The sequence below is a fragment of the Salvelinus alpinus genome, chromosome 23 (genome assembly GCF_045679555.1).
Source record: "Salvelinus alpinus chromosome 23, SLU_Salpinus.1, whole genome shotgun sequence".
In the NCBI taxonomy this organism is placed as follows: Eukaryota; Metazoa; Chordata; class Actinopteri; order Salmoniformes; family Salmonidae; genus Salvelinus; species Salvelinus alpinus.
Genome location: NC_092108.1, coordinates 4,329,682 through 4,353,102, shown reverse-complemented (window position 1 = coordinate 4,353,102; position 23,421 = coordinate 4,329,682). Strand labels below are relative to the sequence as shown.

General features: G+C 40.6%; 1 protein-coding gene across 1 annotated transcript in view; it reads right to left on the bottom strand.

The window, feature by feature from the left end:
- The window catches only part of LOC139550095 (microtubule cross-linking factor 1-like), a 205,335-nt gene that overhangs the window by 124,091 nt on the left and 57,823 nt on the right, over positions 1-23,421 (bottom strand).

The window sequence follows — 23,421 nt, the reverse complement described above, 5'->3', positions numbered from 1 at the left end:
AGGCCCTCAGCCTCAATGCTGTAAATCTATACATCTATATCTGGTGGTCCACATGCTGTAGTTAGTAACCCTCCTGGACTCAGCCGTGGGGCTGTAGTTAGTAACCCTCCTGGACTCAGCCGTGGGGCTGTAGTTAGTAACCCTCCTGGACTCAGCCGTGGGGCTGTAGTTAGTAACCCTCCTGGACTAAGCCGTGGGGCTGTAGTTAGTAACCCTCCTGGACTCAGCCGTGGGGCTGTAGTTAGTAACCCTCCTGGACTCAGCCGTGGGGCTGTAGTTAGTAACCCTCCTGGACTAAGCCGTGGGGCTGTAGTTAGTAACCCTCCTGGGCTCAGCCGTGGGGCTGTAGTTAGCAACCCTCCTGGACTCAGCCGTGGGGCTGTAGTTAGTAACCCTCCTGGACTCAGCCGTGGGGCTGTAGTTAGTAACCCTCCTGGACTCAGCCATGGGGCTTTAGTTAGTAACCCTACTGGACTCAGCCGTGGGGCTGTAGTTAGTAACCCTCCTGGACTCAGCCGTGGGGCTGTAGTTAGTAACCCTCCTGGACTCAGCCGTGGGGCTGTAGTTAGTAACCCTCCTGGACTCAGCCGTGGGGCTGTAGTTAGTAACCCTCCTGGGCTCAGCCGTGGGGCTGTAGTTAGTAACCCTCCAGAACTCAGCCATGGGGCTGTAGTTAGTAACCCTCCTGGACTCAGCCGTGGGGCTGTAGTTAGTAACCCTCCTGGGCTCAGCCATGGGGCTGTAGTTAGTAACCCTCCTGGGCTCAGCCGTGGGGCTGTAGTTAGTAACCCTCCTGAACTCAGCCATGGGGCTGTAGTTAGTAACCCTCCTGGACTCAGCCATGGGGCTGTAGTTAGTAACCCTCCTGGACTCAGCCATGGGGCTGTAGTGGGGTAACATAGTAAACTTAAATCCGGGGCACTTCAATTAGTCTAATATGTTACGTTTTCTTATTTTTTTTTTATTGAACTTTTATTTAACTAGGCAAGTCAGTTAAGAACATTCTTATTTACAATGATGGCCTAGGTTGCTAGATGGCTAACGCTAATGTTAGCGAGGTGGCTAGGTGGCTAACACTAATCTTAGCTAGGTGGCTAAAGTTAGCTAGATGGCTAAAGCTAATGTGAGCTAGGTGGCTAAGTGGCTAAAGCTAATGTTAGCTAGGTGGCTAATGCTAATGTTAGCTAGGTGGCTAGGCGGCTAACACTAATGTTAGCTAGGTGGCTAACGATAGCTAAGATTAGCTTTAGCCACTTAGCCACCTAGCTCACATTAGCTTTAGCCATCTAGCTAACTTTAGCCACCTAGCTAGGCTAAGGGTTAGAGTTAGGGTTTAAGGTTAGCTAGGCTAGGGGTTAGAGTTAGGGGTTAAGGTTAGCTAGGCTAGGGGTTAGAGTTAGGGGTTAAGGATAGCTAGGCCAGGGGTTAGAGTTAGGGGTTAAGGTGTTACGTCTAGTCTACTAGACCAGGCTGTTCTCCCTTACTTTCTGTCTCTCCCTCTGCCTCTCTTCTCTCACTAATAGGCCACCAGACAATGGGCCTTATTCTGATCTGTCCGAGGGAAGAGAAGGGGGACTGGAGGGGGACACGGGGGGAAGGGGGAAAGGAGGAGTACACGGGGAGAAGGGGCTTGAAGAGGGGGACACGTGGGAGAAGGGGGAAAGGTGGGGTACACAGGGGAGAAGGGGCTTGAAGAGGGGGACACGGGGGAGAATGGGGGGAGACGGGGGAGAAGGGGGAAAGGTGGGGTACACGGGGAGAAGGGGCTTGAAGAGGGGGAAACGGGGGAGAAGGGGCTTGAAGAGGGCGACACGGGGGTGAAGGGGGGGGAGACGGGGGAGAAGGGGGAAAGGTGGGGTACACGGGGAGAAGGGGCTTGAAGAGGGGGACACGGGGGAGAAGGGGGGGAGACGGGGGAGAGGGGTTGTCCAGCTGGTTAATAGTAATAATAATGAGGCCTACCTCCCCCACACCCTCCCCCTTCTCTCGAACCACCCTCACCCCTCTCACCCTGTCCCTTCTATGTCAATGTGTTCACAATAAAACAGTAATAAGGAGGAGGGGCTTACCCCCGATGCACGCACAGTGTCTTTGTTGCAAACCAAACAAGAGGGCGGATAGACAACAGATTAAATATTCTCACTGGTTGAGTCCCAAATTGTACTGTATTCCCAGGGCCGGTTCGAGGCACAAGCAACAGAAGCTAAAGTACTTTAAAGAATATGTTTTCTTTTCAGTCTCCTCCATCTCCACTAACCAAAGCTAATTGTATGGATTTTTTTCCTTTTAATAATGTAAAATTAACATCTGTACAGAAAGACTCGTGAAGGCTAATTTACAGAGGAGGAACTTCTTGATGCAATTAAAGATTTTAAGGCTGGGTAAACTCCAGGGCTGGATGGCATACCAGTGGAAGTATACAAAACTTTTTTTGATATACTCAGAGGACCATTATTAGTATGTTTTAACATCTCCTATATAAACGGTAGTTAATTGGACACGCAACAAGAAGGTCTGATATCATTATTACTGAAACTGGATCCAAGTGGTGTATATATAAAGATCCAGTCCATTAACAAAATGGAGGCCTCTTACACTTCAGTGTTGTGATGCAAAAATTCTAGCTAAATGCTTGGCGCATAGAATTAAAACGGCATTGTCAGATATTATTCATCCTAATCAGACAGGTTTTTTACATGGACGATACATTGGAGATAATATAAGACAAGTACTGGAAACAATAGAATACTATGAAATATCGAGGACACCAGGACTGGTTTTCATAGCTGAATTTGAAAAGGATTTTGATAAAGTATGACTGGAGTTGATATAGAAATGCCTGGAATATTTACATTTTGGAGAATCAATTATAAAATGGGTTAAAGTAATGTATAGTAACCCTAGGTGTAAAATAGTAAATAATGGCTACATCTCAGAAAGTTTTAAACTGCCAAGAGGAGTAAAACAAGGTTGTCCACTATCACCATATCTATTTATTATGGCCATCGAAATGTTAGCTGTTAAAATTAGATCCAACAATAATATTAAAGGATTAGAAATCCAGGGCTTAAAAACTAAGGTGTCATTGTACGCTGATGATTCAGGTTTTCTTTTAAAACCACAATTAGGATTCCTCCACAGCCTCATAGAGGATCTAGATACTTTTTCTAACCTCTGTGGATTAAAACCAAGTCTACTATATTATGTATTGGATCACAAAAAAATTACATTAATTACATTAATTTTACATTATGGTGTAGTTTACCAATAAAATGGTCTGACGGGGATGTGGACATACTCGGTATACAAATCCCGAAATAAATAAATGATCTCACTCCAATACATTTTAATAGAAAGTTAGCAAAAACAGATTTTACTACCATGTAAAGGAAAATACCTGTCTATTTGCGGAAAAATCACCCTGATTAACTCTTTAGTCATATCCCAGTTTACCCTGATTAACTCTTTAGTCATATCCCAGTTTACCCTGATTAACTCTTTAGTCATATCCCAGTTTACCCTGATTAACTCTTTAGTCATATCCCAGTTTACCCTGATTAACTCTTTAGTCATATCCCAGTTTACCTATTCGCTTATGGTCTTGCCTACACCTAGCGACCTGTTTTTTAAAATTATATGAAAAAAATAAAAAATAAATTGGGAACGGCAAGCCAGACAAAATTAAAAGGGCCTATTTATATAATGAATATGAATTCGAAAGAGCAGAAATAATTAAATATTAAAGCATTAGACCTCTCACTAAGGGCGTCAGTCATACAAAAGTTATACCTAAATCCGAAATGGTTCTCTAGTAAATTAGTAAGAATGTCTCACCCCATGTTCAAGAATTGCCGTTTTTCCCTTTATTCAGATTACATCTGCAAATTTTTTAAACAAGCCATAGAAAGTTGGTTGCAATTTCAGTTTAATCCACCTGAAAAGACAGAACAAATACAACATACAACAAATAGTGTGGTTAAACTCAAATATACTAATTGATTAAAAAAAACGCATTTTCGAAGAAAAAAAAAAGGTAGAATCTTTGTAAATTATATATTAAATAGGACTGGTGGAGTTATGTCACACATGCAGCTAATATAGACATATGGAAATGTCTGCTCTACCCAAAACTACAACCAACTAATTGCAGGATTACCACAAGAATCGAAGAGGCAAGTGGAAAGGGGAAAAGTAAGGAACTTGTCTGTTGGCATTAAAGACCAAAACTGATTAAAGACATTGTGATAAATAGAACTATATACCAGTTTTATTTTATGGACCAAAAAATAGTTGGGAAGAGATTTTTGATGTACCGATTCTGTAAGAACGGACTCTGAAGATGAGAAGCAGGTACAGGTAGTTGAACATTTAATGAACGGACAAGTGACAGAAAAGGAACAGCGTCAGAACAGGTGGAACAAAACGACATGGCGACAATAACGGGAACAACCTCGGGAACAGACACATACATATAAGGGAGGTAATGAAAGCAGGTGATAGAGTCCAGGTGAGTCCAAATGAATCGCTGATGCGCGTAACGAGGGAAACAGGTGTGCGTAATGATGGTGGCAGGAGTGCGTAGTGCTGGGCAGCCTGGTGCCCGAGGGAGAGTGGGAGAAGGTGTGTCAGATTCCATAGCACATGGTTTATGAATTGACATGCAAAACGATGCCATACAAAATTCTTGCAACCAATAGAATGTTATATATACGGGGGATACAATCTTCCCAGCACTGCAGATTTTGCTGTGAGGAGGCAGAGTCATTAGATCATTTATTTTGGTACTGTCCATATGCAGCTCGTTTTTGGTCAGAGGTCCAGGAATGGCTGAAGAATTGCAACATTTACCTAGAACTAATGCTGCAGATAGCAATACTGGTTGATTTGAAAAGTCATAGTCAATCGATCAATAATATAATAATTATATTAGAAAACATTTTTATCTTTAATTTACAATCTGTAGAGACAATGAGAATAGAAAGGTTCAGTACGTTTGCGAAGCATCACAGCAGAGTTGAAAAATATATGGCAAATAGAAATCCAAAATGGATGATGTTAATTAAGAGATAGATGGGAGGGGTTGAGAGAGAGATGGGAGGGGTTGAGAGAGAGATGGGAGGGGTTGAGAGAGAGATGGGAGGGGTTGAGAGAGAGATGGGATAGCTTTTTAAAAAAGTATTATTATTATTTTAAATGTAACTCCGGGTCTCAAAGAAACTCACCATTGAGAGTAAGTAGAATAGTAGAATAAACCAGGTGCAATTTCAAAATATGGTTTTACGCATCATCAGTTTTTCTCTTGTTATGTCAGTCACTGAAAGCCACTGAATTAGTCATGTCCGCTAACAATTTTTAGATTGGTAGTTAGTCTAGCCAGCTATCTAGTAATAATGGCCCGAATACCGACTGGGCACGTTCCCACGGGCCCAGACCTCCAGGGGGCCCCCATTGATTTTGTAAGTTATTCTCACTCAAGATATCATATTAACATGGCATAAGTCTTTACAAAATGTGTAGAATTGTAAGAAATTATCTGTAAAACTGAAGAACAAAAATCTCTCTCCCCCATGGCAAAATATGTAGAATTGCAAGAAATGAACTTTAAAACTAAAATGTTTATTTTCATCGTCATGAATGGGTGCCCGCTAAAATTATTACGCTTCCACCCTCATCAACGGGGCTGCCGTGGAGACGGTCAAAAAAAGTACACATCTTAGAGGAGCTGAAATGGTCAAACCAAACGGACAAAGTGGTGAAGAAGGCACGACAGCGACTCTTTAACCTCAGGATGCTGAAGAATGTCGTCCTGTCCCCGAGGGCCCTCACAGTGTTCTACAGGAGCATCTGTCGAGCTGCATCACAGCCTGGTACAGCACGTCCACCGCCGCTGACCGCAAGGCACTACAGAGGACGATACGCTCAGCTGAACGCACCATCGGTTGCACATTGCCTGCCCTCCAGCACACCTACAACACCAGGTGTCGCAGGAAGGGCAAAAAAGATCAGAGACCTCAGCCACCCGAGCCACGGCCTGTTCTCCTCGCTTCCATCAGAAATAATAACAGCATAATAACCCGTAATAACAAGTAATAACACGTAATAACAAGTAATAACAAGTAATAACAAGTAATAACACGTAATAACAAGTAATAACAAGTAATAACACGTAATAACAAGTAATAACATGTAATAACACATAATAACACGTAATAACAAGTAATAACAAGTAATAACACGTAATAACAAGTAATAACACATAATAACACGTAATAATGTGTAATAACACGTAATAACACGTAATAACAAGTAATAACACATAATAACACGTAATAATGTGTAATAACACGTAATAACACGTAATAACATGTAATAACACAATAACACGTAATAATGTGTAATAACACGTAATAACACGTAATAACAAGTAATAACACATAATAACACGTACTAATGTGTAATAACACGTAATAACACGTAATAACACATAATAACACATAATAACACGTAATAACAAGTAATAACAAGTAATACCGCGTAATAACACGTAATACCACGTAATACCACGTAATAATAAAAGTAATAATAAATAGACAATGAGTAATGAGTAACCTGGATATATACACCAGGTACCAGTACATCATTAAGGATGCAACTTTTTTTATCGCCTGACTACTTATTTACTAGCACCAGCCCAGTCCTCAGCACACAGCTGAACCTATAACAGCCCAGTCCTTACTGAACCCAGTCCTCAGCATACAGCTGAACTTATAACAGCCCAGTCCTCAGCACACAGCTGAACCTATAACAGCCCAGTCCTTACTGAACCCAGTCCTCAGCATACAGCTGAACTTATAACAGCCCAGTCCTCAGCACACAGCTGAACTTATAACAGCCCAGTCCTCAGCACACAGCTGAACTTATAACAGCCCAGTCCTCAGCACACAGCTGAACTTATAACAGCCCAGTCCTCAGCACACAGCTGAACTTATAACAGCCCAGTCCTCAGCATACAGCTGAACCTATAACAGCCCAGTCCTTACTGAACCCAGTCCTCAGCATACAGCTGAACCTATAACAGCCCAGTCCTTACTGAACCCAGTCCTCAGCATACAGCTGAACCTATAACAGCCCAGTCCTTACTGAACCCAGACCTCAGCACACAGCTGAACCTATAACAGCCCAGTCCTGACTGAACCCAGTCCTCAGCATACAGCTGAACCTATAACAGCCCAGTCCTTACTGAACCCAGACCTCAGCATACAGCTGAACCTATAACAGCCCAGTCCTTACTGAACCCAGACCTCAGCACACAGCTGAACCTATAACAGCCCAGTCCTCACTGAATCCAGACCTCAGCACACAGCTGAACCTATAACAGCCCAGTCCTGACTGAACCCAGTCCTCAGCATACAGCTGAACCTATAACAGCCCAGTCCTTACTGAACCCAGACCTCAGCATACAGCTGAACCTATAACAGCCCAGTCCTTACTGAACCCAGACCTCAGCACACAGCTGAACCTATAACAGCCCAGTCCTCACTGAATCCAGACCTCAGCACACAGCTGAACCTATAACAGCCCAGTCCTGACTGAACCCAGTCCTCAGCATACAGCTGAACCTATAACAGCCCAGTCCTTACTGAACCCAGACCTCAGCATACAGCTGAACCTATAACGGCCCAGTCCTTACTGAACCCAGTCCTCAGCACACAGCTGAACCTATAACGGCCCAGTCCTTACTGAACCCAGACCTCAGCATACAGCTGAACCTATAACAGCCCAGTCACTCAGACCTCAGCCTACAGTTAAAAAGACTACCACAGCCCTATTGTCAAAGTAACAGTTCTTATTGCCAAGCCATGCATCTAGCTAAACACATACTGTAGCTGTAGATCCTAGAGCCAGGCTATCATTGACGACCTAGAGCCCCCATTGAACCTAACGAGCCACCCTCAGTGGTGTCAGCAGGACCAGGCTGATGTACATTATACGCCTCCTGAGAGTAAGCCATACAGTTACCCTCTTTAGCTCAGACCTCTTGGGCACTTCCTGGGTTGAAGATGCCACAATGACATGGTTACTGTCAACGACCTGCTTACTGTACTGTAAACAGACATTTAAGGTGCCTCTGTGACAACAGACCAGTAGTAAATACCTCATTAACCAGTTATAAGGGTTCATAGTCCAGTCATAAGGTGTAATTGACCAGCTATATGGGTTATTGATCCGCAGAGTGTCAGACAGATGGCTGAGATGAGGCGTCTGTCACCACTCCATAAAAAAACAGCCACGTAGCGGACACCGACGTCTTGCTTCCGGACAAGCTAAACACCTTCTTCGCCCGCTTAGAGGATAATACAGTGCCACCGACACGGCCCGCTACCAATGACTGTGGGCTCTCCTTCTCCGTGGCCGACGTGAGTAAGACTTTTAGGTGTGTTAACCCTCGCAAGGCTGCTGGCCCAGACGGCTTCCCTAGCCGCATCCTTAGAGCATGCACAGACCAGCTGGCTGGAGTGATTACGGACATTTTCAATCTCTCCCTTTCCCAGTCTGCTGTCCCCACATTCTTCAATATGGCTACCATTGTTCCTGTACTTAAGTGAACTAAATGACTATCGGCCCATAACACTCACTTCTGTCATCATGAAGTGCTTTGAGAGACTAGTCAAGGATCATATCACCTCCACCTTACCTGACACCCTAGACCCACTCCAATTTGCTTACTGCCCCAATAGGTCCACAGACGATGTAATCGTCATCACACTGCACACTGCCCTAACCCAGCTGAACAAGAGGAATACCTATGTAAGAATGCTGTTCATTGACTACAGCTCAGCATTTAACACCATAGTTCCCTCCAAGCTCATCATTTAGCTCGACGTCCTGGGTCTGAACGCCACCCTGTGCACCTGGGTCCTGGACTTCCTGACGGGCCGCCCCCCAGGTGGTTAAGGTAGGTAACAACATCTCCACCCCGATGATCCTCAACACTGGGGCCCCACAAGGGTGCGTGCTCAGCCCCCTCCTGTACTCCCTGTTCACCCATGACTGCGTGGCCATGCACGCCTCCAACTCAATCATCAAGTTTTCAGACGACACAACAGTATTTGGCTTAATTACCAAAATGGGAGGGAGGTGAGGGCACTGGGAGTGTGGTGCCAGGAAAATAACCTCTCCCTCAATGTCAACAAAACAAAAGGAGATGATCATGGACTTCAGGAAACAGCAGAAGGAGCACCCCCCTATCCACATCAACGGGACAGCAGTGGAGAAGGTGGAAAGCTTCAAGTTCCTCGGCGTACACATCACTGACAAACTGAAATGCTCCACCCACACAGACAGCGTGGTGAAGAAGGCGCAGCAGCGCCTCTTCAACCTCAGGAGGCTGAAGAAATTTGGCTTGGCACCTAAGACCCTCACAAACTTTTACAGATGCATCATTGAGAGCATCCTGTCGTCTGTATCACCGCCTGGTACGGCAACTTCACCGCTCGCAAACCGCAGGGCTCTCCAGAGGGAGGTGCGGTCTGCCCAACGTATCACCGGGGGCAAACTACCTGCCCTCCAGGACACCTACACCACCCGATGTCACAGGAAGGCCAAAAAGACCATCACGGACAACAACCACCCGAGCCACTGCCTGTTCACCCTGTTATCATCCAGAAGGCGAGGTCAGTACAGGTGCATCAAAGCTGGGACCGAGAGACTGAAAAACAGCTTCTATCCTAAGGCCATCAGACTGTTAAACAGCCATCACTAGCACATTAGAGGCTGCTGCCTACATACATAGACTTGAAATGACTGGCCACTTTAATAAATGGAACACTAGTCACTTTAATAATGTTTACATATTCTGCATTACTCATCTCAAATGTTTATACTGTATTCTATTCTACTGTATCTTAGTCTATGCTGCTCTGACATCGCTCACCCAATATATTTATATATTCATCATTCCTTACTTAGACTTGTGTGTATTGGGTATGTGTTGTGAAATTGTTAGATATTACTTGTTAGATACTACTGCACTGTCAGAGCTAGAAACACAAGCGTTTCGCTACACCCACAATAACATCTACTAAACATGTGTATGTGACCAATAAAATTTGATTTGATTTGATACCAGAGCCATCGTATTCATGCATAAAAATACAAACGATGAAAGAAAAGCATTGTAAGTTTGAATTTTGTAAAGTTTGTGTGGAAGAGTTGGAAAAAAATGACTGTTATAGATCAGTAATGACAATCCTCCTGGCATTGACAACTTAGATGGAAAGCTACTGAGGATGGTAGCTGACTATAACCACTACTATCTGTCATATCTTTAATCTGAGACGAGAGTAAAGTCTTTGTCCTCAGACCTGGAGGGAAGCCAAAGTAATTCCACTACCCAAGAGTCCTTAAGCGGTCTTTACTGGTTCTAACAGCAGACCTATCAGATTGCTGCCAGCTCTTAGCAAACTGGTGAGAAAAAATGGTGTTTGACCAAATACAATGTTATTTCTCTGTAAACAAATGAACAACAGACTTTCAGCATGCTTATAGAGAAGGGCTCTCAACATGTACTGCACTGGACCAAATGACTGATGATTTGTTGAAAGAAATTGATCATAAGAAGCTTGTGGGAGGTGTACTGTTAGATTCCAGTGCAGCCTTTGATATTATTGACCATAACCTGTCGTAGAGAAAATATATGTGCTATGGCTTTTCAACCTCTGCCATATACATTTTTTATTTAACCTAACTAGGCAAATCAGTTAAGAACAAATTCTTATTTACAATGACAGCCTACTGGGCCAAACCCAGTCGACGCTGGGTCAAATGTGCACCGCCCTATGGGACTCCTAATCAATGGCCAAATGTGATACAGCCTGGATTCGAACCAGGTACTATAGTGACGCCTCGCACTGAGATGCAGTGTCTTAGACCGCTGCGCCACTCGTGGATTCAGAGCTACTATCTAATTAAACTCAGAGAGTTTTGTTTATTGGAAGCTTCTCCCCAGTAAGACAAGCTGTCATTGGCTAACGGGGATTCTAATCAATCAAATCAACAACAACAAAAATGGGCTGTAGCCCTGGTCAGTATGGGTCAGTGGAACAGGAAGGACACTTGGTTTATTGTTCCTGGGCTGCAGCCCTGGTCAGTATGGGTCAGTGGAACAGGAAGGACACTTGGTTTATTGTTCCTGGGCTGTAGCCCTGGTCAGTATGGGTCAGTGGAACAGGAAGGACACTTGGTTTATTGTTCCTGGGCTGCAGCCCTGGTCAGTATGGGTCAGTGGAACAGGAAGGACACTTGGTTTATTGTTCCTGGGCTGTAGCCCTGGTCAGTATGGGTCAGTGGGACAGGAAGGACACTTGGTTTATTGTTCCTGTGCTGTAGCCCTGGTCAGTATGGGTCAGTGGAACAGGAAGGACACTTGGTTTATTGTTCCTGGGCTGCAGCCCTGGTCAGTATGGGTCAGTGGGGCAGGAAGGACACTTGGTTTATTGTTCCTGTGCTGTAGCCCTGGTCAGTATGGGTCAGTGGAACAGGAAGGACACTTGGTTTATTGTTCCTGGGCTGCAGCCCTGGTCAGTATGGGTCAGTGGGGCAGGAAGGACACTTGGTTTATTGTTCCTGGGCTGTAGCCCTGGTCAGTATGGGTCAGTGGGGCAGGAAGGACACTTGGTTTATTGTTCCTGTGCTGTAGCCCTGGTCAGTATGGGTCAGTGGAACAGGAAGGACACTTGGTTTATTGTTCCTGGGCTGTAGCCCTGGTCAGTATGGGTCAGTGGGACAGGAAGGACACTTGGTTTATTGTTCCTGGGCTGTAGCCCTGGTCAGTATGGGTCAGTGGGACAGGAAGGACACTTGGTTTATTGTTCCTGGGCTGCAGCCCTGGTCAGTATGGGTCAGTGGGGCAGGAAGGACACTTGGTTTATTGTTCCTGTGCTGTAGCCCTGGTCAGTATGGGTCAGTGGGGCAGGAAGGACACTTGGTTTATTGTTCCTGGGCTGTAGCCCTGGTCAGTATGGGTCAGTGGGGCAGGAAGGACACTTGGTTTATTGTTCCTGGGCTGTAGCCCTGGTCAGTATGGGTCAGTGGGACAGGAAGGACACTTGGTTTATTGTTCCTGGGCTGTAGCCCTGGTCAGTATGGATCAGTGGAACAGGAAGCTAATTGCTTCTGATTGCTTCTTATGGACGGTGAGAAGAGTGGACAGTTTACTGTCACAGACTGAAGTTGATACAATACATGGAAACATAGAAATCAAACTGGATGATCTTCAAAGACAGATGGATAGATGGTAGCTGAAGGATGGGACTACAAACAAACAAAATATAACTATTGTAAAATATATTGTGTCCGTAAAATGTATAAAGTATGTATAAGCAGGAAGTAGAAGCCTAAGTGTTGTTGTCCATTAGTTTACTCCAATTAGGGGAGGGGTGGTAGGGTTAGGGGGACATAATATATATATACAGTTGAAGTGGGAAGTTTACGTACACCTTAGCCAAATACATTTACACTCCGTTTTTCACAATTCCTGACATTTAGTCCTAGTGAAAAGTCCCTGTCTTAGGTCAGTTAGGATCACCACTTTATTTTAAGAATGTGAAATGTCAGAATAATAGTAGAGAGAAGGATTTATTTCAGCTTTTATTTCTTTCATTACATTCCCAGTGGGTCAGAAGTTTACATACACTCAAACCTTTAAATTGTTTAACTTGGGTCATACGTTTCGGGTAGCCTTCCACAAGCTTCCCACAATAACTTGAGTGAATTTTGGCCCATTCCTCCTGACAGAACTGGTGTAACTGAGTCAGGTTTGTAGGCCTCCTTGCTCGCACACGCTTTTTCAGTTCCGCCCAAAACATTTCTATGGGATTGAGGTCAGGGCTTTATGATGGCCACTCCAATACCTTGACTTTGTTGTCCTTAAGCCATTTTGCCACAACTTTGGAAGTATGCTTGGGGTCATTGTCCATTTGGAAGACCCATTTGCGACCAAGCTTTAACTTCCTGACTGATGTTGCTTCAATATATCCACATAATTTTCCTCCTCATGATGCCATCTATTTTGTGAAGTGCACTAGTCCCTCCTGCAGAAAAGCACCCCCACAACATGATGCTGCCACCCCGTACTTCACAGTTGGGATGGTGTTCTTCGGCTTGCAAGCTTCCCCTTTTTCCTCCAAACATAACGATGGTCATTATGGCCAAACAGTTCTATTTTTGTGTCATCAGACCAGAGGACATTTCTCCAAAAAGTACGATCTTTGTCCCCATGTGCAGTTGCAAACCGTAGTCTGGCTTATTTATGCCGGTTTTGGAGAAGTGGCTTCTTTCTTGCTGAGCGGCCTTTCAGGTTACATCGATATAGGACTCGTTTTACTGTGGATATAGATACTTTTGTACCTGTTTCCTCCAGCATCTTCACAAGGTCCTTGCTGTTGTTCTGGGATTCATTTGCACTTTTCGCATCAAAGTACGTTCATCTCTAGGAGACAGAACACGTCTCCTTCCTGAGCGGTATGACGGATGCGTGGTCCCATGGTGTTTATACTTGCGTACTATTGTTTGTACAGATGAACATGGTACCTTCAAGCGTTTGGAAATTGCTCCCAAGGATGAACCAGACTTGTGTAGGTCTACAATTTTTTTCCTGAGGTCTTGGCTGATTTATTTTTATTTTCCCATGATGTCAAGCGAAGAGGCAGTGAGTTTGAAGGTAGACCTTGAAATACATCCACAGGTACACCTCCAATTGACTCAAATTATGTCAATTAACCCATCAGAAGCTTCTAAAACCATGACATCATTTTCTGGATTTTCTAAGATGGTTAAAGGCACAGTCAACTTAGTGTATGTAAACTTCTGACCCTCTGGAATTGTGATACAGTGAATTATAAGTGAAATAATCTGTCTGTAAACAATTGTTGGAAAGAATTACTTGTGTCATGCACAAAGTAGATGTCCTAACTGACTTGCCAAAACTGTAGTGTGTTAACAAGAAATGGGTGGAGTGGTTGAAAAATGAGTTTTAATGACTCCAACCTAAGTGTTCAACTGTAATAACATGTCAGGGAATAACAGCACACATCTGGCGGTGTGAAAAGGGTTGCAAATCGAGCAGCTCAGAGAATCTCTGACTGACCTTTTGAGGAACTCAGAATAAAGGGCTGGGTGGATCCTAGGTCTTTGTTTTCTTGCTAAGCTTATCAATAAATCATAGCTGTTTGTGTGCAGCTCAACAAGCCCTGAGAGCTCTGAGTGTCACTTCTTCTGTCTGCTTCATAGTCTCCTCTCCTGTCTGCTTCATAGTCTCCTCTCCTGTCTGCTTCATAGTCTCCTCTCCTGTCTGCTTCATAGTCTCCTCTCATGTCTGCTTCATAGTCTCCTCTCCTGTCTGCTTCTCCTCTTCTACTCATATGAACTATTAAAAGGATAGACACTCCATCTATCATCTTACTTTCCATTTGTTATATCAGGAATACCTCAGAGGATCTGCCTCAATACTGATACACAAGCCTTTACTACAGTATATTACAACAATAGCAGTTTGTTCGGGAACCTTTTATTTGGCAACTTCACTTACGCTTCTCCCTAGTGTTGCTGGCCAAGAGAGAGATAACCTTAGAGAGAAGAGAGACAACCTTAGAGAGGAGAGAGAGAACCTTAGAGAGAAGAGAGACAACCTTAGAGAGAAGAGAGACAACCTTAGAGAGAAGAGAGACAACCTTAGAGAGGAGAGAGAGAACCTTAGAGAGGAGAGAACCTTAGAGAGGAAATAGAGAACCTTAGAGAGGAGAGAACCCCTATGAGGAGAGAGAGAACCTTAGAGAGAAGATAACCCCTATGAGGAGAGAGAGAACCTTAGAGAGGAAATAGAGAACCTTAGAGAGGAGAGAGAGAACCTTAGAGAGGAGAGAGAGAACCCCTATGATGAGAGAGAGAACCTTAGAGAGGAGAGAGAGAACCTTAGAGAGGAAATAGAGAACCTTAGAGAGGAGAGAGAGAACCCCTATGAGAAGAGAGAGAACCTTAGAGAGGAGAGAGAACCTTAGAGAGGAGAGAGAGAACCCCTATGATGAGAGAGAGAACCTTAGAGAGGAAAGAGAACCTCTATGACTCAGTCTCTTCCCCTGCCTCGGGGCTCCCGAGTGGCACAGCGATCTAAAGCACTGCATCTCAGTGCTTGAGGTGCCACAACAGACACCCTGGTTCGAATCCAGACTGTATCACAACCGGCCGTGATTGGGAGTCCCATTAAGGCGTCGCACAATTGGCCCCAGCGTCGTCCGGGTTTGTCCGGTGTAGGCCGTCATCGTAAATAAGAATTTGTTCTTAACTGACTTGCCTAGTTAAATAAAGGTTACACACACTGCCAAGTCACACTAAAAGTATCCTTTTCTACAAAACTGAATTCTAACGTCTCTCCGTGTTATTGTCTCTCATCTACTAATGAAGTCTAGCACTCCATATTCTAACATTTACAGTATGTGTCTGTTGACGAGCCCTGTCTGTGTTTGGGAGAGAGGTGAGAACCATCGTGACTCAGCCCATGTCTGCGTTCCAAAAGGCACCATATGGACCCTGGTCTAAAGTAGTGCACTACGTAGGGAATAGGGTTCTATAGGGCTCAGGTCTAAAGTAGTGCACTACGTAGGGAATAGGGTGCCATTTGGGATGCTACCCATATCTGCCAAGACGCTGACAGCTGTCACCAATCTAGTCTGGATAGGACAGACTATCAGTATAATCCTTTTAGACACAGAAACAGCTAGGCAGAGCAGGAGCACCTAGATACACTTACAGTGGTGGAAAAAGGACCCAATTGTCATATTTGATTAAAAAGTAAAGATACCTTAATAGAAAATGACTCAAGTAAAAGTGAAAGTCACCCAGTAAAATACTGCTTGATTAAATATCTAAAAGTATTTGGTTAAAAATATACTTAAGTATCAAAAGTAAATGTAATTGCTAAAATATAATTTCAAAAAATTCAAATTCCAGACTGAGCACACATCCATGCAATCTCCATAGACAAACATTTGCAGTAGAATGGCCTTACTGAAGAGCTCAGTGAATTTCAACGTGTCACTGTCACAGGATGCCACCTTTCCAACAAGTCCGTTTGGAAATACGTTCTCTGGAGTGATGAATCACTTGAATATTATAAAATCTTTGTCTGAATCAGATTAAACTCTCACAAACGTATGAATCTGTTCATCCAGCATTGAGGTTTCACCTCTGAGTAAAGCCCTCTGGATTACGTAGGCCTTAGATTTAGAACTATCAACAGAATTAGACCTATGAACTATCAAAAGATTTATAACTATCAACAGATTTAGAACTATGAACTATCAACAGATTTAGAACTATGAACTATCAACATATTTAGAACTATCAACATATTTAGAACTATCAACAGATTTAGAACTATGAACTATCAACAGATTTAGAACTATGAACTATCAACAGATTTAGAACTATCAACAGATTTAGAACTATGAACTATCAACAGATTTAGAACTATCAACAGATTTAGAACTATCAACAGATTTAGAACTATCAACATATTTAGAACTATGAACTATCAACAGATTTAGAACTATCAACAGATTTAGAACTATGAACTATCAACAGATTTAGAACTATCAACAGATTTAGAACTATGAACTATCAACAGATTTAGAACTATCAACAGATTTAGAACTATGAACTATCAACAGATTTAGAACTATCAACAGATTTAGAACTATCAACAGATTTAGAACTATGAACTATCAACATATTTAGAACTATCAACATATTTAGAACTATCAACAGATTTAGAACTATGAACTATCAACAGATTTAGACCTATCAACAGATTTAGACCTATCAACAGATTTAGAACTATCAACATATTTAGAACTATCAACAGATTTAGAACTATGAACTATCAACAGATTTAGAACTATCAACAGATTTAGACCTATCAACATATTTAGAACTATCAACAGATTTAGAACTATCAACAGATTTAGAACTATGAACTATCAACAGATTTAGAACTATGAACTATCAACAGATTTAGAACTATCAACAGATTTAGAACTATCAACAGATTTAGAACTATCAACAGATTTAGAACTATGAACTATCAACAGATTTAGAACTATCAACAGATTTAGAACTATGAACTATCAACAGATTTAGAACTATCAACAGATTTAGAACTATGAACTATCAGATTTAGAACTATCAACAGATTTAGAACTATCAACAGATTTAGAACTATGAACTATCAACAGATTTAGAACTATCAACAGATTTAGAACTATGAACTATCAACAGATTTAGAACTATCAACAGATTTAGAACTATCAACAGATTTAGAACTATCAACAGATTTAGAACTATGAACTATCAACAGATTTAGAACTATCAACAGATTTAGAACTATGAACTATCAACAGATTTAGAACTATCAACAGATTTAGAACTATCAACAGATTTAGAACTATGAACTATCAGATTTAGAACTATCAACAGATTTAGAACTATGAACTATCAACAGATTTAGAACTATGAACTATCAACAGATTTAGAACTATCAACAGATTTAGAACTATGAACTATCAACAGATTTAGAACTATCAACAGATTTAGAACTATCAACAGATTTAGAACTATGAACTATCAACAGATTTAGAACTATCAACAGATTTAGAACTATGAACTATCAACAGATTTAGAACTATGAACTATCAACAGATTTAGAACTATCAACAGATTTAGAACTATGAACTATCAACAGATTTAGAACTATCAACAGATTTAGAACAATCAACAGATTTAGAACTAGCAACAGATTTAGAACTATGAACTATCAACAGATTTAGAACTATGAACTATCAACAGATTTAGAACTATGAACTATCAACAGATTTAGAACTATCAACAGATTAAGAACTATTACATTTACATTTACATTTAAGTCATTTAGCAGACGCTCTTATCCAGAGCGACTTACAAATTGGAAAGTTCATACATATTCATCCTGGTCCCCCCGTGGGGAATGAACCCACAACCCTGGCGTTGCAAGCGCCATGCTCTACCAACTGAGCCACACGGGACCAGCTACCAACTATCAACATATTTAGAATTATCAACATATTTAGAACTATCAACAGATTTAGAACTATCAACAGATTTAGAACTATCAACAGATTTAGAACTATCAACAGATTTAGAACTAACACCTATCAGATTTAGAACTATGAACTGTCAACAGATTTAGACCTATCAACAGATTTAGAACTATCAACAGATTTAAAACTATGAACTATCAACAAATTTAGACCTATCAACAGATTTAGAACTATCAACATATTTAGAACTAAAACCTATCAACAGATTTAGAACTATGAACTGTCAACAGATTTAGAACTACCAACAGATTTAGAACTAAAACCTATCAACAGATTTAGAACTATGAACTGTCAACAGATTTAGAACTATCAACAGATTTAGAACTATCAAGAGATTTAGAACTATGAACTATCAACAGATTTAGAACTATCACCATATTTAGAACTATCAACAGATTTAGAACTATGAACTATCAACAGATTTAGAACTATCAACAGATTTAGACCTATCAACAGATTTAGAACTATCAACATATTTAGAACTATCAACAGATTTAGAACTATGAACTATCAACAGATTTAGAACTATGAACTATCAACAGATTTAGAACTATGAACTATCAACAGATTTAGAACTATGAACTGTCAACAGATTTAGAACTATCAACAGATTTAGAACTATGAACTATCAACAGATTTAGAACTATCAAATATTTAGAACTATCAACAGATTTAGAACTATGAACTATCAACAGATTTAGAACTATCAACAGATTTAGAACTATCAACAGATTTAGAACTATGAACTATCAACAGATTTAGAACTATCAACATATTTAGAACTATCAACAGATTTAGAACTATGAACTATCAACAGATTTAGAACTATCAACAGATTTAGACCTATCAACAGATTTAGAACTATCAACATATTTAGAACTATCAACAGATTTAGAACTATGAACTATCAACAGATTTAGAACTATGAACTATCAACAGATTTAGAACTATGAACTGTCAACAGATTTAGAACTATCAACAGATTTAGAACTATGAACTATCAACAGATTTAGAACTATCAACATATTTAGAACTATCAACAGATTTAGAACTATGAACTATCAACAGATTTAGACCTATCAACAGATTTAGACCTATCAACAGATTTAGAACTATCAACATATTTAGAACTATCAACAGATTTAGAACTATGAACTATCAACAGATTTAGAACTATCAACAGATTTAGACCTATCAACATATTTAGAACTATCAACAGATTTAGAACTATGAACTGTCAACAGATTTAGAACTATCAACAGATTTAGAACTATCAACATATTTAGAACTGTCAACAGATTTAGAACTATGAACTATCAACAGATTTAGAACTATCAACATATTTAGAACTGTCAACAGATTTAGAACTATGAACTATCAACAGATTTAGAACTATCAACATATTTAGAACTGTCAACAGATTTAGAACTATGAACTATCAACAGATTTAGACCTATCAACATATTTAGAACTATCAACAGATTTAGAACTATGAACTGTCAACAGATTTAGAACTATCAACAGATTTAGAACTATCAACATATTTAGAACTGTCAACAGATTTAGAACTATGAACTATCAACAGATTTAGAACTATCAACATATTTAGAACTGTCAACAGATTTAGAACTATGAACTATCAACAGATTTAGAACTATCAACATATTTAGAACTGTCAACAGATTTAGAACTATGAACTGTCAACAGATTTAGAACTATCAACAGATTTAGAACTATCAACATATTTAGAACTGTCAACAGATTTAGAACTATGAACTATCAACAGATTTAGAACTATCAACATATTTAGAACTGTCAACAGATTTAGAACTATGAACTATCAACAGATTTAGAACTATCAACATATTTAGAACTGTCAACAGATTTAGAACTATGAACTATCAAGAGATTTAGAACTATGAACTGTCAACAGATTTAGAACTGTCAACAGATTTAGAACTGTCAACAGATTTAGAACTATGAACTATCAACAGATTTAGAACTATGAACTGTCAACAGATTTAGAACTGTCAACAGATTTAGAACTATCAACATATTTAGAACTATCAACAGATTTAGAACTATGAACTATCAACAGATTTAGAACTATCAACAGATTTAGACCTATCAACAGATTTAGAACTATCAACATATTTAGAACTATCAACAGATTTAGAACTATGAACTATCAACAGATTTAGAACTATGAACTATCAACAGATTTAGAACTATGAACTGTCAACAGATTTAGAACTATCAACAGATTTAGAACTATGAACTATCAACAGATTTAGAACTATCAACATATTTAGAACTATCAACAGATTTAGAACTATGAACTATCAACAGATTTAGACCTATCAACAGATTTAGACCTATCAACAGATTTAGAACTATCAACATATTTAGAACTATCAACAGATTTAGAACTATGAACTATCAACAGATTTAGAACTATCAACAGATTTAGACCTATCAACATATTTAGAACTATCAACAGATTTAGAACTATGAACTGTCAACAGATTTAGAACTATCAACAGATTTAGAACTATCAACATATTTAGAACTGTCAACAGATTTAGAACTATGAACTATCAACAGATTTAGAACTATCAACATATTTAGAACTGTCAACAGATTTAGAACTATGAACTATCAACAGATTTAGAACTATCAACATATTTAGAACTGTCAACAGATTTAGAACTATGAACTATCAACAGATTTAGACCTATCAACATATTTAGAACTATCAACAGATTTAGAACTATGAACTGTCAACAGATTTAGAACTATCAACAGATTTAGAACTATCAACATATTTAGAACTGTCAACAGATTTAGAACTATGAACTATCAACAGATTTAGAACTATCAACATATTTAGAACTGTCAACAGATTTAGAACTATGAACTATCAACAGATTTAGAACTATCAACATATTTAGAACTGTCAACAGATTTAGAACTATGAACTGTCAACAGATTTAGAACTATCAACAGATTTAGAACTATCAACATATTTAGAACTGTCAACAGATTTAGAACTATGAACTATCAACAGATTTAGAACTATCAACATATTTAGAACTGTCAACAGATTTAGAACTATGAACTATCAACAGATTTAGAACTATCAACATATTTAGAACTGTCAACAGATTTAGAACTATGAACTATCAAGAGATTTAGAACTATGAACTGTCAACAGATTTAGAACTGTCAACAGATTTAGAACTGTCAACAGATTTAGAACTATGAACTATCAAGAGATTTAGAACTATGAACTGTCAACAGATTTAGAACTGTCAACAGATTTAGAACTATGAACTATCAAGAGATTTAGAACTATGAACTGTCAACAGATTTAGAACTGTCAACAGATTTAGAACTGTCAACAGATTTAGAACTATCAACACCAGAATCAGGGAATTAGAAAAGACAGACAAACATTTCACACTTTTGACACAGAGGGAGAGGAGTGGGCGGAAGAGAGAAAGAGAGATGAGAGAGAGAGAGAGACCCTCAGCCAGCTGGTTCTGAGTCTCAGTTAATTAACCCAAACCAACCCCATAGAGCCTCAGGACAGCACTCAGAAAATCTGGCCCAACCAAATCATCACAAAGCGAAAATAAAAATATATCACATATTGGGGAGACATCACAAAAAAATCGAAGTAAACTTCAATGGTATTTGTCTCTAAACAGACAGTACATGGTAGCAGACTATCTGACCACTGTGACTGATAGAAAACTGAGAAAAACACGGACTACGTACAGACTCAGTGAGCACAGTCTGGCTATAGAGACCGGTCGTCACAGACAAACCTGGCTAACCAGAGAGGACAGTCTGGCTATAGAGACCGGTCGTCACAGACAAACCTGGCTACCCAGAGAGGACAGTCTGGCTATAGAGACCGGTCGTCACAGACAAACCTGGCTGACCAGAGAGGACAGGCTGTGCTCACTCTGCTCCAGGGGGGAGGTAGAGACAGAGCTGCATTTCCTATTACACTGTGACAAATACTCAGACCGAAGAGAATCTTTCTTTCCCCAAATTATCATCCAGTACAAAGAATTTGAAACTATAAAAGATTAAGAAAAAATCTCATATTTATTGGGTGAAAATGTGTTTTGGCAGCCAAATATATGTCCTCCTGCCACAACCTGAGGGACAGCCACTGAAAAGTGCAATGTAATGTGTTTTTGTTTGTGTTGTCTTTCATACCACGTCATGTGTCTTCTCAGTCATGTTGAGACTGGTCTACTACTATTGATTTAATGTATGTATCATTCTCATTAATATTGTTGTCATGGTAATCCCATTTCCAATACTAATCAAATCAAATCAAATCAAATCACATTTTATACAACAGTGAAATTCTTACTTATGAGCCCCTAACCAACAATGCAATTTCAAAAATTACAGATAAGAATAAGAGATAAAAGTAACTAAGTAATTAAAGAGGAGCAGTAAAAAAATAACAATATATACAGGGGGGTGCCGGTACAGAGTCAATATGGAGGCTATATACAGGGTATTACGGTACAGAGCCAATGTGGTGGCTATATACAGGGTATTACGGTACAGAGTCAATGTGGAGGCTATATACAGGGTATTACAGTACAGAGTCAATGTGGAGGCTATATACAGGGTATTACGGTACAGAGTCAATGTGGACGCTATATACAGGGTATTACGGTACAGAGTCAATGTGGAGGCTATATACAGGGGGGTGCCGGTACAGAGTCAATGTGGAGGTTATATACAGGGGGTACCGGTACAGAGTCAATGTGGAGGTTATATACAGGGGGTACCGGTACAGAGTCAATGTGGAGGTTAAATACAGGGGGTACCGGTACAGAGTCAATGTGGAGGCTATATACAGGGGGTACCGGTACAGAGTCAATGTGGAGGCTATATACAGGGGGTACCGGTACATAGTCAATGTGGAGGCTATATACAGGGGGTACCGGTACAGAGTCAATGTGGAGGCTATATACAGGGGGTGCGGGTACAGAGTCAATGTGCAGGGGCACTGGTTAGTTGAGGTAGTATGTACATGCAGGTAGAGTTAATTAAAGTGACTAAGCATAGATGACAACAGAGAGTGGCAGTGGTGTGGAGAGGGGAGGGGGGGGGGGCACTGTGAATAGTCTGGGTAGCCATTTGACTAGATGTTCAGGAGTTTTATCGCTTGGGCGTAGAAGCTGTTTAGAAGCCTCTTGGA